We start from the raw sequence: 6,000 nt of genomic DNA, 5'->3' as shown, positions 1-6,000 counted from the left end.
GTGTGGGTGCTTGTGGTTGTGTGTGTGTGCTTGTGGTTGTGTGTGTGTGGTTGTATGTGGGGTTGTGTGTGTGTGTGGTTGTATTTGTTGTTGTGTGTGGTTGTGTGTGGTTGTGTGTGTTTGTGTGTGTGTGGTGTCTATGGTTGTGTTTGGTTGTGCGTGTGTGTGGTTGTGTGTGTGTGTGCTTGCTGTGTGTGTATGGATATGTGTGTTTTGTGTGGTTGTGCAAGTGTGTGTGGCTATTTGTGTGTTGTGTTTGTGGTTGTGTGTGTGTGGTTGTGTGTGTGTGCTTGTGGTTGTTTGTGTGGTTGTGTGTGTGTTGTGTGTGTCTGTGTATGTGTGTGTGGCTGTGTGTGTGGCTGTGTGTGTGGTTGTGTGTGTGTTGTGTGTGTGGTTGAGTGTGTGGTTGTGCTTGTGTGTGTGTGGTTGTGTGTGTGTGTGTGTGTTTGGTTGTGTGTGCGGTTGTGTGTGTGGTTGTATGTGGTTTTGTGTGTGGTTGTGTGTTGTGTTTGTGGTTATGTGTGTGGTCGTGTGTGGTTGATTGTGGTTGTGTGTGGGGTGGTTGTGTGGGTGTGGTTGTGTGTATGGTTGTGTGTATGGTTATGGTTGGTTGTGTGTGGTTGGGTGTGGTTGTGGTTGTGTGTGTGTGTGGTCGTGTGTGGGTGTGTGTGTGGGGTCGTGTGTGTGGGTGCTTGTGTGTGTTTGTGTGTGGTTGTGGTTGTGTGTGTGGTTGTGTTTGGATGTGGGTGGGTGTGGGTGTTTGTGTGGTTGTGTCTGTGTGTGGTTGTGTGTAAGTGTGTGTGTGGGGTTGTGTGTGTGGGTGCTTGTGTGTGTTTGTGTGTGTTTGTGGTTGTGTGTGGGTGTGGGTGTGTGTGGGTGTTTGTGTGGTTGTGTCTGTGTGTGGTTGTGGTTTTGTGTGTGTGGTTGTGGGTGTGTGGTTGTGCGTGTGGTTGTGTGTGGTTGTGTGTGTGTGTGTGTGTGTGTGTAGTTGTGTGTGTGGTTGTATGTGGGGCTGTGAGTGTGGTTGTGGGTGCGCGTGTGTGGTTGTGTGTGTGGTTGTATGTGGGGTTGTGTGTGGTCGTGTGTGGTTGTATGTGGTTGTGTGTGTGTGGTTGTGTTTGTGTGGTTTTGTGTGTGGTTGTGTGCGCTGTGTTTGTGGTTGTGTGTGGTTGTGGTTGTGTGTGTGTGGTTGATTGTGGTTGTGTGTGGGTGTGGTTGTGTGTGTGGTTGTTGTTGGTTGGGTGTGGTTGTGTGTATGTGTGGTTGTGGGTGGTTGTGTGTGTGGCTGTGGGTGGTTGTGTGTGTGGTTGTGTGTGTGTGGTTGTGAGTGTGTAGTGTGTGTGTGGTTGTGTGTGGGGTTGTGTGTGGGTGCTTGTGGTTGTGTGTGTGTGCTTGTGGTTGTGTGTGTGTGGTTGTATGTGGGGTTGTGTGTGTGTGTGGTTGTATTTGTGGTTGTGTGTGGTCGTGTGTGGTTGTGTGTGTGTTTGTGTGTGTGTGGTGTCTATGGTTGTGTTTGGTTGTGCGTGTGTGTGGTTGTGTGTGTGTGTGCTTGCTGTGTGTGTATGGATGTGTGTGTGTTGTGTGTGGTTGTGCAAGTGTGTGTGGCTATTTGTGTGTTGTGTTTGTGGTTGTGTGTGTGTGTGGTTGTGTGTGTGTGCTTGTGGTTGTGTGTGTGGTTGTGTCTGTGTTGTGTGTGGCTGTGTATGTGTGTGGCTGTGTGTGTGGATGTGTGTGTGGTTGTGTGTGTGTTGTGTGTGTGGTTGTGGTTGAGTGTGTGGTTGTGCTTGTGTGTGTGTGGTTATGTGTGTGGTTGTGTGTGTGGTTGTATGTGTATGTGGTTTTGTGTGTGGTTGTGTGTTGTGTTTGTGGTTATGTGTGTGGTCGTGTGTGGTTGATTGTGGTTGTGTGTGGGGTGGTTGTGTGGGTGTGGTTGTGTGTATGGTTGTGTGTGTGGTTGTGGTTGGTTGTGTGTGGTTGGGTGTGGTTGTGGTTGTGTGTGTGTGTGTGGTCGTGTGTGGGTGTGTGTGTGTGGGTGCTTGTGTGTGTGTTTGTGTGTGGTTGTGGTTGTGTGTGTGGTTGTGTTTGGGTGTGGGTGGGTGTGGGTGTTTGTGTGGTTGTGTCTGTGTGTGGTTGTGTGTGTGGTTGTGGGTTTGTGTGTGTGGTTGTGGGTGTGTGGTTGTGCATGTGGTTATGTGTGGTTGTGTGTGTGAGTGTGTGTAGTTGTGTGTGGTTGTATGTGGGGTTGTGTGTGTGGTTGTGGGTGTGTGTGTGGTTGTGTGTGGTTGTATGTGTGGTTGTGTGTGGTTGTGTGTGGTTGTGTGTGTGTTTGTGGTAATTGTGGTTGCGTTTGGTTGTGTGTGTGTGCTTGTGGTTCTGTGTGTGTGTGTGTGTGGTTGTGTGTGTTGTGTATGTGTGTGTGGCTGTGTGTGTGTGTATTGTGTTTGTAGTTGTGTGTGTGTGGTTGTGTGTGTGTGCTTGTGGTTGTGTGTGTGTGGTTGTATGTGGGGTTGCTTGTGTGGTTGTGTGTGTGGTTATATGTGTGGTTGTATGTGTGGTTGTGTGTGGTCGTGTGTGGTTGTGTGTGGTTGTGTGTGTGTGTGGTTGTGTGTGTGTGTGCTTGTTGTGTGTGTGTGGTTGTGTGTGTGTTGTTTGTGGTTGTGCATGTGTGTGTGGCTGTTTGTGCGTTGTGTTTGTGGTTGTGTGTGGTTGTGTGTGTGTGCTTGTGTGTGTGTGCTTGTGGTTGTGTGTGTTTGGTTGTGTGTGTGTTGTGTGTGGTTGTGTATGTGTGGCTGTGTGTGTGGCTGTGTGTGTGGCTGTGTGTGTGTCGAAGTGGATTTCTTCTACCTCGCCCAGGTATATTTACAAAGGAAGACCAGCAGTCGGAGGTAACTGAAACATAAGAAGATTTATTGCGCTCGAGCGGGTACACCACCTCACAGCTCCATGTGGCTATGAGGGAAGTGGACAACTTACAAAGTCATAGACAGCCTTATATACTTTTGTGCTCCATAAGCGTAGGTGGGAATGGATATGACAAATCAGCAGCTGTCAAAGATGATTAATGATCCCCAGACAATATCACGTACTGGTCAGGGCCAGTGACTCTCGAAATATGTATACTTGGCTTGCTGAACACAAATATAAAGATTACTCACTAAACCCCATCAGTCATCAATAATCTTGTGATACACGGAAATAAAGCAGAACTATGCATAACTTGTGCCAAGTATAAACATGGGCGGGCTTGTGGTTACAGAGTCAGGCGCCCACTTGATTAGTCATCCGGATACAGAGCAAAGGTTACATCTCTTGTGTCAACAACGATTCATTACCATCAGCAGTCTTTTGTTAGCTGTAATACATTTGGAATTAGTTGGATAGGAAAAGTTAAACAAGTGAGTCATTGACCTTTAAGCAATGTACCCTGCCCTACTTTGTGCGTCATAAAGTGAAGTACAAACATATGCTCTGGGGTCGACTGGTGTATTAACATTCCTTTGTGCAGATGAAGCAGCCACACCATATGTGCTGAGGTGGCGAGCAAAAGAGACTAATACAAAATGGTGGCTGGGAAACACAAAATGGAGGAGCTTTCGTCCATTACAAAAACTGTATTCCCACAATCGGCCCTTTGGACGCAAAGTCCAACATTTTGTTGAGGCCTTACGGTACATGTTCATAGGTATGGCGGGTGTTACTATAGTGGGCCTCACTGCGCTCATTGACGTAATCAACCAAATTGTCGTCAGGAGGGATATTATCCGAGATATCAATATCCATCAATTGTTGGGTTACAACATCCCTCATTATAAGAGCATTAGTCAGTCACTGGGGGCATTGGGGGTGGTTTTAGCAATCGCCCCAAACACTGGCAACACATGGGCAGACAATTAATGAGAACACAGCACCCGATTACCACAAGAAAGATAGCCACTAGAAACATCCCTATCTTCCAGCCCCACGCAGACAAGGCATTCCAAATGGAACCTACAGGATCCCAGGGGCCCACATCACTATGGGCCTGGGCACCTATATCATATAGCCTTTTGACAGCCTGCCTAACCGATGTTGATGAGTCAGGAATATACGTGCAGCAAGAGGACCCGATCACTCTACAGACTCCACCCTGTGGAAAAGTAAATTTTGCCATGTTATATGTGCCTACGTGTTCCCCATCCTATGTTATATGTGCATGATCGATATGCATGTATTCCCCTCTGATTGATTAAAGACGCAATTACAGTTGTGTCCATCTCTAGTATGCCAGTTTCCAGGCCTCATGAAAGCAACGAATATTAGGCCTATGTAAACCTACGTTGCCACGTTTTACAGTGTGCACGTTAATGCATTGAATTGTCCCCGTTTCTAGGCCTCAAAAGGGCCCGGACTCAGATTCAGCTCCTGTCTCCTGAACCCTCTCCGAGGAGCGATACAGCCCCCACCTGCATCCCTGACCCTTCGCTTACTTTCATGCCTCGCAGTGCCCGGCCCGGCCTGGCTCTGCCTCCCAGTCTGCCAAGAGTATGTTATGCTTCTAGTTATCAGTCCAGCCCTCCTTCTCTGCATTCCTAAGCTACTGAATCGCATCAATAGTTTCCGTCATGGTCTAGCCTCTATGTCTCCATGTAAGAGAAATACTGTATTAATATTCATAGAATATTCCCCGCACACGCACTACATGTAGAATAATGCATGCACCAGTCTTAGTGTCTGTTAGCCTTTACCCTGATAACTTTTGGATTCTATCAAACATGTACTCTAAACACCAGATACTAGATATGCCTGGGTACATGTCGCTCTGACACTCCAGACTTTAGTCTCCTCTTCTAGCGCAGAAGTCATAGCCCCCAGTTTTCCCTGGTAACACGTCATTGCCCGTTTGCGCGCACCACTAGGTTAGAGGTCCCAGCTGCTCAGGTAGCCCCCTCCATGTTTCCGCCCCGTTTATGACATATTCTGTTACGTTTACATCACATGTCTATGTATACGCCCTGTACACGCCTTCTTGTTACATCATTTTGCCCTTATCTTTCGCGACTGTTACGAACCACGCCTACTGCTACGCCTACTGTATTGAATGTAATGTATTTTGTTTAACTATATATATTGTGCACTGTTATTAAAAGTTAGCGCATTATTCCCAGATCCTGCCCCCGGCAGCTGCCATCCTATTCCCGTACAGGCTGTCCTGTTCCTGTCCTTTTATGCCTGATTAAAGCCTGTAGACTCCAGCTACCTCGAATCTTGACTCTTATTTATTGAGCTACCTGTTTATTGATTATTCTGAAAAATAGATCCGGTAATAAATTATTTATTTACCACATAATGGCGCCCGAATAGGGACTTGCCCTTTCCCCACGCGCCGGAGAAGCCACGCAGGCCCCCTGATCCTCTGCAGCCGTGACGGAACCATACCGTGCACGTGCAGATATTTCTGCTTCAAGTATCCCTCAGGCCCACGGAGGAGACGGAGGTTGCGGTCCAGCGTCCAGACGAGGCGGTGAGGAACGCGGCGAGTCCCGACCAGAGCCCAAGCCGAGAGTCCAAGGTCCGAGGTATCCAGAGGCCCACCTGTAACTGAAGTCCGAAGTTCGTCCGTCCGTCGTCGTAGCAGTCCAGTCCAGTCCGAGGCCTTCCGTTCTTGCTGCCCGGTGAGTACCGTTGCTGGGGTAGTATCTAGACAGGGTCAATTAATTTGTCTCTGGTCCGTGGGTTTGGGTACGCAAATCCAACACGAAGTGTTCACTTAGGTGGACGCGGGTCCTGACGTGTCTCTTTAGGGGACCGGTAAGTTTCGTGCTGTTTTAGCAGTACATCTAGTCATTCTAGTAAGTTTCTGTTCTCGAGAAAATTCATGTATTCTGTCCGAACTGTTACTATAAATGTTATTTTATGTGTTTTCAATGTCGTGGTATGAGTGATTTGTTTTCTTCAGTTATTATTGTGTTTATCGTGTATTGTATTGTGTCCAGACTCCAGCCTAAGTTATGCCTCTATTCT

Source organism: Lissotriton helveticus, chromosome 3_1 (genome assembly GCF_964261635.1).
Source record: "Lissotriton helveticus chromosome 3_1, aLisHel1.1, whole genome shotgun sequence".
NCBI lineage: Eukaryota > Metazoa > Chordata > Amphibia > Caudata > Salamandridae > Lissotriton > Lissotriton helveticus.
This window is presented reverse-complemented; position numbering follows the sequence as displayed.